The 9,321-nt window shown below is 36.3% G+C and overlaps 1 pseudogene; it reads right to left on the bottom strand.

Annotated features, from left to right (window-relative positions):
• Window positions 1-1,208: 1,208 nt before the first annotated feature.
• Window positions 1,209-2,603, bottom strand: LOC145769276 (voltage-gated purine nucleotide uniporter SLC17A9 pseudogene; annotated as a pseudogene).
• Between the last annotated feature and the right edge of the window lie 6,718 nt (window positions 2,604-9,321).

Genomic DNA, 9,321 nt, shown 5'->3' with positions numbered 1-9,321 from the left:
TTATTCCATTGCTAATTACTACAGTTAACACTAGTGAAGTAGGCTACAGTAGAGTTAAAGAAATTAGGAACACTATTTAGTGAAATTGATGATATCTATGCGAATGTTAGCATCATTTGCAAGTTTTCATGAGAAATCTCTGTATGAACATTTCCATACACTAACCGATCTTGGAAGTCGATTTATAATTGGCATATAGCTAAGCATAAACAAAACTGAAGGCACATTTAATGGTTTCAGAAAATTTAATAGTGCAAATCAAACCAAAATATTTTGCATCCACATTTTATCTAAAACTTCACTTCAGTTGAAGTGAAGTCTAAGCTACCCTGACCAAACTTTCCACCACTTGCCTTGAAACATTGAACAATTAGCAGCTCGTGAAAGATAAAGGTTCTTTTTTTAAAAAATGAGATGAACTAAATGACACATTTCAAATATTTTATCAAAAATGTTTTATACAAGGGTTTGAAAAAATATCACTGTCATGCAACTGGTGTTGAATGACTTAGTGGTATAATAAATTATATTTTAGTGGATATATGATACTTCTTATATTTCTTCTTCAAACATTCCCCAACATTTCTACCAGTACAATTAGTACAAAATTGATAGCAAAAGCAGCTGCAATCTCAACTATATATATATATCTATAATTGGAATGAACAAAAGTAGTTTTCACTATTGATCAGGTACATAAGAGAAGTAACAAATATCTACAAATTTAAACAATGTTGGCATCATACCATCTTTATATTGCCTTGAGTGCACACTACTTCGGAAAGAATTAACAATATTTAGAAACATATGAAGAAAATTGATTCCTAACAACAAGTGTAGTGTGAATAAATAAAAGTTCAGTGGATCACCCAACATTTCTCTCAAGGCATCATCAAAACTTTGGTACAAATTAACAAATATTAAGGTTAATTACTAGTCATAAGGACAAATACTTATCCACCTTCTTCACACTTACATTGCTATTTTTCATTAACACAATTGTAAAATGGGGCCAGTCTAAACTCTGCATAAGATAATACATGTAGCAAGAAATCAAATAAAACCACTTTAAAAAGGTTTGAAGGAGGTACTGGCATATAAATATTATAATTTAGTGACATGGCACATTAATGTGGTGTGTCACTGCTTTTTGTTTCAAATTTATTCTATTTAATGCACTACAATTTTACATGTAATACACAGTTCAATTATACAATCGGTTTTCCAGTACCCCATATAATAAATACAATAACACCAGCAATATTGATAAATGCCATACAAATAAATACTGTTTCCCAACTGTTGGAAACATTTAATAAATAACCAGTTAGATAGACACCAAGAAATCCTGGTATAGCACCAAAAGCATTCATCACTCCAAATACAGAGCCGGCATATTTTGGTGCAATATCCTGTGGATTAACGAGCACACCACTGTGATGAAAAGTCAATAAAGAGACAATAATCCCAGAACAGATAAGCGCTGTAAAAAAATTTGTACAATAAGGTAGCAAGATAGCAAAAAACGACGAAACTCCCATTGCAATAACTTGCATTAATTTTCTTGTAAATCCAATTCCACACTGTGCTTTGATTAGTTTTCCACTGATCCAACCACCAAGTGCACTAGAAGGAACAGACATAGCCCATGGCACAACATTGTACACCCATCCCCTTTCATGAGGAAACATTTCATGAAAAAATGTTGGTAGCCATGAAAGCATTATATAAAAACAATTGTTCATGCAAATATGGACAAATATAAGAGACCATACTGGCTTTTTTGAAAATATAAGCCACCATGGAACACCTTCACCAAGTGACTGTGCTGGAGTGCAAACTTGTGATATATTCTCTAATGAAATGACTTTGGTTTTTGGTCTTTGCAGCTTCAAAAACAGTGAATATGTACATACCAGTGCAGTAACGCCAATAATATAAAAAACAACCTCCCAACTTTGATGCTCTAAAACAAATGAGCCAATTCCTCCACAAGTTAATGTTCCAAAGTTTGCAGAAGCAGTGATGATGCCAGTCGGAAGGGGTCTTTCTTTTTCTGGAATTTTTTTACCTAGCAAACTCATCATAGATGGGTAGTGTACACCTTGGCTAATTCCCAAAGCAACCCGTGTGATGGTTAATAATACTAATGGTCCAGCAAAAGAAACACGTAAATGAGCAATGTGTGGAGTCAAAAGAGATATCGTTGCCCACATCAGAACAGAAACAAAAAGAACTTTATCTCCTCCAACTTTATCAGCAAAATATCCACCTAAAACTTGGGTGGTGACATAGCCCCAGAAAAAAGCACCCATAGCCGCACCGAGATCGGCCTTATTCCAATTGAACTCTTCTGCCATTGTTGAGGCACAAACTGGCATAGCTACACGAGCAGCAAATAAAGTGGAAGTGAGAATAAACAAGAGGATTACCCATTGCTTTCGTTCATTACTATCCCAGTGTTGTGATATAGCTTCCTTTTCATTAGGTCTATGTGGATTTCTAAAATTCACAAATTTCTCATGATCAAGTAATTTCATTTCAACAAATCCAGGCTACATGTAAATTTAAATTTTTTTTCCTAAACTACTAAACGTAAACCAAAACCTACAAAAACCATTTTCATGTTAAAAAACAAAAAACTTAATCCCTATCATTAACTTATGAAAGCGATTTCTAAAAGTTACAGATTTTTAGCCTAAACGACTAGAATGCACTATTTGTAGACCCACCTGTCAGTTTGTTGTAATTGTGTAACGTTGACTGAACACCTTAGAAGAGACAGCCTCATAACTTGGCGTTGGCAATTGTCGAGTTAATGCCAAAGTAAAGTAGTCAAACAAAACATAAAATCAGTCAGCAATAGAGTGCCAATGATGTAAATTTCGAAGACAGTATCAGTAACATAAACCCAATCAGCAAATCAACTCTATTACATTGATTCAAAGCCTGTAAACGTTGAATCAATGTAAACAATAAACAAAAGGCTGATGTCTATCAGCAATTGTTTAACTGAGTAGGAAAAGTGTGTCCAGTAGTGGAAAAGAAACTTGTAACTTGCAATGTGAGCGTGGATATTTTGAAAACAGCTAGAGAAGTGCAGCCTTGAAAGATCAAAACAATTGAGTTCAAACAAAACTAGGTCAGTGAAGTGTGCGATAATGACTCCCTATGACATTTTTGTAGTAAAGATACCCGTAATGTGTGATAATTGAATCGAAAAAAATTATATATAAAACAAAGATGTTGAATGGTTTCAGATGACAAACACAGATTTTGCAGTTTTGACATTTTCAACATTTGCTTCTTTGATTTCTGTAACGAAAACTACACACAGTTTAAAAATAGTTATGCAAGTTACTGCAAAAGATGACTTTTCAAGCATTTTTACTTTATTTTCTCGTGTTTTATTCTGTAAAATTGTTTTTGTGAGACCCGTTGCTTGCATTAACAATGTTTATTACCGCTAATTATTACCTAGCCCAGAGTTTTTCAACCTTTCTTGAGCCACGGAACACTTTAATCACTAAAAAGTTTTTGCAGAAAAACCAAACAAACTTTCATAATGGTGCAATAAAGTAAACAACACAGCAACAATGGATTCACTTCCAGGTTAGTCAGGGTGTTTGGATGAGCACAAAGTTGATATTACAGCAGGAATTGCAGAAAGACAAACGTGTAGCTCTTGTGATTCAAAGTAATAAATTTCTCACGGAGCACCTGACAATCTTTTACGAAACACTGGTTGCAAATCACTGACCTAGCCAACCAACATCATTGTTTTAAGATTGACTGTAACTGTCATAGAATGTTATGTACTAATGAGAATGATGTACCGGTACGCAAAAATAAAAAACGATTCCTTAAAACAGCTCTTTTTGCTTAATCGTGTTTTTATTTGCACCCATTGCGATAACATACAGTATATGATACACTGCGATCACAGATGCGATACAACAGGAAGCAGCAAAGTGACATATATACATATAGTCTTCAAGTCAGCTGCTAGCCATATTTTGGCTTGCCATTAAGTGTCTTTGCCGAGACACAGCTGCGTGTTCTAGAGCGGTGTCGAACCCACATCCTTTCAAACGTCGCTCAGAAGTTCTCACCAATCGGCTAAATTCATTTTCAAAAAGCAGTTATTTTGTAACGTGAGCGTTGCATATTGAATAACTGTAAAAAGTTTAGAATTGACAAGAAACCATTAAATTTGAATATGCAATTTGAATCAAGGCAAATAATCTTGTTTAAAGTTTTCACTTTGGCAATTACCCACACTATTTCACAATCCATAATTAAACGTCATCAATCATCGGTGACTCGCTGTTAAATTCAGTTACGCTGTTACTCAACGTTAAATAGTGGACAAGCTAAAATTGCCACAGCATGATCTCATTGCAACCTTTGTCACCAGACATTTGGCGAAGTCAAGTTTGGAATTTCAACAAAGGTTGCTTGTGCATTGTGAACAAATCAAAACCAGCAGTTTTCTGACAAAGTTGCAAATGTTAACAAAAACACAAAGGGGCCAGACATATCTCGCCCTATTCTGTCTCAGACCCGAGAGGATGCCACCACCTGGCCTGGAAATCGACGCCTGTGTTGGTGTCTAACCCTCACAGAAAGAGAAAAAACAAACATGATAGAGTTTGATAAGTAACAATCACTGTTGTAACAATCACCTTAGGCTATAATTGTTTATAATTAGTAGTTTTATTTATATATGTGATTGAGCCATGAGCTATGAAACAATATTACTAAGCCAGTAAGAAAAACCATTGCGACTATAGTTACGACAAGAGGGAATCATAGCTTTAAAACTATGTGATGGCACTCAAGCAGAAGCTGGTAATATTCAGTCTTCGAAATTAGCGTCGGCAATTGCCGAGGTGATTGCTGAAGCTGATGCATGAATGGCGCATTAGCGTCGGCAATAAAAATGTCGAAGCCACACGAGCGCTTTTAAAGACCACAGGATTACAAGAAAAAACTGATTTTCTTAGACTACACCAGACTAGAATGTTGATTCAATCTTACTATTGCTGGATGTTTTATTTGGGTTACTTCCTACTTCGCCGGTGTTTAGACACGTGCCCAGCTGGGAGAATTGAATCTTTTATAGAAATATCACTCTATTTGCATTGATATAACGCCAGTAGACGTCAAATTATTGTAAGCATCTACTTCTTATTGCACCTTGCTTTTCGGTATCTCGTCTAGCTGATACAGCATCTGATGATACCTGGTCACAGCAGAAAACCATAATATCATATCTCCGTGGGAAAGTTGTAACATAAAATTCCCAAATCCTTTCGTCTGTATACGATAACTACCAGCAAAACACAGTTCTGAAAGCCTCTTCACAAATTGTATTTCAACAAAAAATAGCCACAGGCTGTCGAAAAGGGGGCGCAACATAGTACGCACTAAAACTTGTCACCACAATACAGAGGTGTCCGATAAATTGTTCGTAAGCAATTGTTCGTAAAGCAATTCTTTGTAAAATTAATTCTTCGTAAAACAACTCTTCCTAAAGCATTTTTTCGTGCATGCAGTTAAAATTTGATGTATACGAAGAAATGCTTTACGGAAAATTGTTTTACGAATTTCATTTTACGGATTTCATTTTACGAAAAACAGTTTACGAACAATTGTTTTACGAACAATTGCTTACGAACAATTTGCCTATAACCCAATACAGATTACTGAGATAAAAGATGGAAATTTTGTCTAGTCGGTAAGCACAAGCAAAACAGTTTTAATATTTGACCAACCTTTCCAGCGACAATTCTAAAATGACGAAACTGACTTGGGATATTTCAAACCACATAACTTGTATATATCTGTGACGTAATAGTCTATGAGCATTGTTTAGCAATTCCACAGGTGTTAAGAAGTATTGTGCAATGTTTTACAGGTGTTAAAAAGGAATGATGAAACCTCTGCTCATTTTTTAGCTATATGCATATTCCATGACGTACGGTAAGACGCAAGGTTAAATAGACCTTAACGGTTTTATGTGACGTTTGATTTGGGGAACGATTGTCCATAACAATACCGATTCTGATTAGTTCTTTATCAAACAGACTTTGTGTTGCTCTCAGTGTCCCAATTGTGCCGAAATTATGTTAGCTTATACGTAAATCGAGGCAATCTTCTCGCAGGGAGCTATTAATTTGTTTCTGGTAACTGGTTGAGCAATTAACGTTATTTTATGATAATTCAATGTCCCTAGATGTCAAATTAATGTAAAACAAACGTAAATTTCTTATTGGGCATTGTTGTTATGCAATATAGCCTCTTATGACAAACAGAAAATTATTGAAAAGATATATTTGAAAAGACAATTTGCATAAAAAATTGGGCTGTAGGCTACTCAAATTAAAAATTGACCACAAAATTGCAACAGCCTAACGACTGAGTCACTTCGGCCCGTTCGGGTCAAAATTTAGTTAAAAAAAATACGGTAACACTTTCACACATAGGCGCCTAAGCCGTGGGGGCGTGGGGGCCAGGCCCCCACGCATATTTCTGTGTGGGGGCAACTTTTTATGCTGCATTGATACATAAAACAATAGATGAACTAGCGATCGGCAGCAGGAAAACATTTTTAAATGCAAACCGCAACAGCTTCGCGATAAATATTATACCGTAATCACTAGAGCGAGTAGCGATGCTACAATCCCACACCAGACAAAAAAAATCTGTCATTTTTACATTGATTTAACGTATGCAGACGTTGAATCAATGTAAAAATGACTGATTTTGCTGCCTGAGACATAGCGAAAATCTACCACTTTGCGTCGATTCAATGTCATCAAATGTTGAATGCACCCAAAAACAACATAATTTGCTAGTTGACGCAGTAGGGTGGAGTGAAAAATAAAAAAAATTGAATTTCAAAAAGTGGTCTTAATATATGGCCCCAAATATCAAATGAAATACTTCTATCATAATTTTGGGTTCTTGCACCCTCTAGTGGCCGTGCAATTTCACCAAACGAGCTGAAAATAGCTAATTTTGCCATATCTCGATAACTGCTTATGCTAGAAAGTTAGTTTTTGGCTTAAATGCTGCAGAAGTAACATGTTTCTATCTTATTTCCAAAGAACTTTCTCTTAAAAATGTACAGAAAAAGAGTTACAAGCAAATTACTGATTTTTTAAAGTAAAATCAAACACTGATGCAGTGGGTGCGATGTTAAAAGTGTATAATGATTGATCTTATGACTGTGAAACATACCCCATCAATTAGAACTACTTTTAAAAACTTTCTCAAACAAATGAAGTCCTCTTCTATTCTAGTATAAATGCACTTGATCTTAGCAATCAAAGAATCAATAAAACAGTCTAGTTTTAAAATGGACTTCGAGTAACCCACTATTTTTATGGCTGATTCACACTGTCACAGTTCGGCTTCGATGAGGCAGAATATAGTTTTGTTTTAGAAATTCTTAAATAAACTGAATTCATTGTGTGCATATTTAATTTGTATTTCAAATGTCATATTGGAGTCAAAGCGCTTAGTGTGAATCAATCCTTCACATTCTTACAGACATGCTGTTGTATGGTTTGTATCACACAACTCCATATTGAAAACACAAAAATTTCAAAGCTGGTTTCAGCATCACACAGTATTAGTCTGCACAAACATTAAAATCATGTTTGGTATTGAAGAATTTCGTCAGCTTTCGGGACTTTAGTTTTTGTCTGATAGTGATGAGGCCATCTCTACGTTTTAATCCAGATACATGAGCAGATGCTTGCAGTCACTACTTTCACATGTCTTTCCACTGCCTGGTTGTGGCAATGATGATTGAGCCTTAATGGTGATTTTCTCAGATTTTTTAGCTCGAGGTCTGACAAGTTCTTGATTCTTGAAAACTATGGCTAAAATAGAAATATTACCTCTCCCATTTTTTCATATGTTGTAGAGATAGTGTCAAAGAATATTTTTCATGTAGACAAGTTTCTTGTATCACGTGATCCACAGGATCAAAGTCAAAATCAAAGCAAAGGTCAAAAGGTCATTACCCCCAAACATGCTGATTTTTGAAAATTAGTCACAGAAATGAAATCCTTGACCAATTTCCTGCAAAATGACACCAATTTCATTAAAATACACCCAGTGGTTGCGGAGAAATGGCATTCTGAAATAAGCCGGGTACCCCCATTTTCCCCCAAAATACGAAATTTCACAGGCCCATATCTCCAAAACCACTGGCCGGATTTTGATAAAATTTGAAATTCATGCTTTTTTACCCAGAACTCACACACAAACCAAATTTGGAGAAAATCGGTGATGGTGGTGTTAAAAATTTCATTTTTTTTGGGTGATGTGATGTGGAATGACCCATGGTAGAGCGTTGCCAACAATCCGACCTCGTCAGGATCCTTCCTAAACTACATAATGATCTTGAGAGGGCTAATCTTGAAACCCTGTCTGAGTTCCACGTTCCCTGGAAGCATGTGAATGCTGAATCACACAGCCCCACAACAGACCTCGACCACTACTTAATTACTGCTATGGCCAAGCAGAGTGCGCTTGGCCTCAAGATGCAATGCGGAAGAGAGTATTGGGGAGACGAGACAAAGAATAGTGAGAGGAGTACAAGAATCCATGCACTAACTGAAGAAATGAGGGTAAACCTCCCCACAGAGAACTTGCTTGCAGAAAGATACTTAGCCCGATTCGGAAACCTTGCAGGACTGTCAGCAGCACATTCAAATAGATACTTCAAAGCAAAACGAATAAGAGATGATCTTATGTTTGCTAAAGATGCACCAATTAACAGTGAGCTTGCATCCCGCAAAGTGATGAAAAAGTTAGATGAAATGGAGATTGCATGGACAGAGACACAGAAAGAATTGATAAAAACTAAACTGAAGGAACGCATGAAAAAGAGCAGGAGGGAGGGAGATTTCCTCAACCACCTGGTGGATCAATGTAAGGTACATGGAGGGCCAATTACAAAAGTAGAAGAGCTCCGAGCTCTTCCAACAGCATCACCATCCACGCTGAAAAAATCCTCCGGATGGAGATCCAGTACCAACGGATGATTCATCCACGCGACAGCCAGGCAAATCCCAGTCTCTACAAAGTAAACAGCTTGAATGTAGATACCATGCTGCTGAACCTAGCTGTCATTCTTGGAACTGAGGATGAGGATGTTGGGACCATCTTCCCAACATAATATGAGGTATATGCCATCTTAACCTCTACTGCTGCAACTTCCTCTGGTGACACAGATCAACCAGTGAAAATGTGTATTGCAGCAGCAATTCCTGAACTCCATAAAGAATACCCTATAGGAACAAA

The sequence above is a fragment of the Aplidium turbinatum genome, chromosome 4 (genome assembly GCF_918807975.1).
Source record: "Aplidium turbinatum chromosome 4, kaAplTurb1.1, whole genome shotgun sequence".
Lineage (NCBI taxonomy): Eukaryota > Metazoa > Chordata > Ascidiacea > Aplousobranchia > Polyclinidae > Aplidium > Aplidium turbinatum.
The sequence above is the reverse complement of the archived record's forward strand: the minus strand, read 5'-3'. Positions and strand labels throughout refer to the sequence as shown.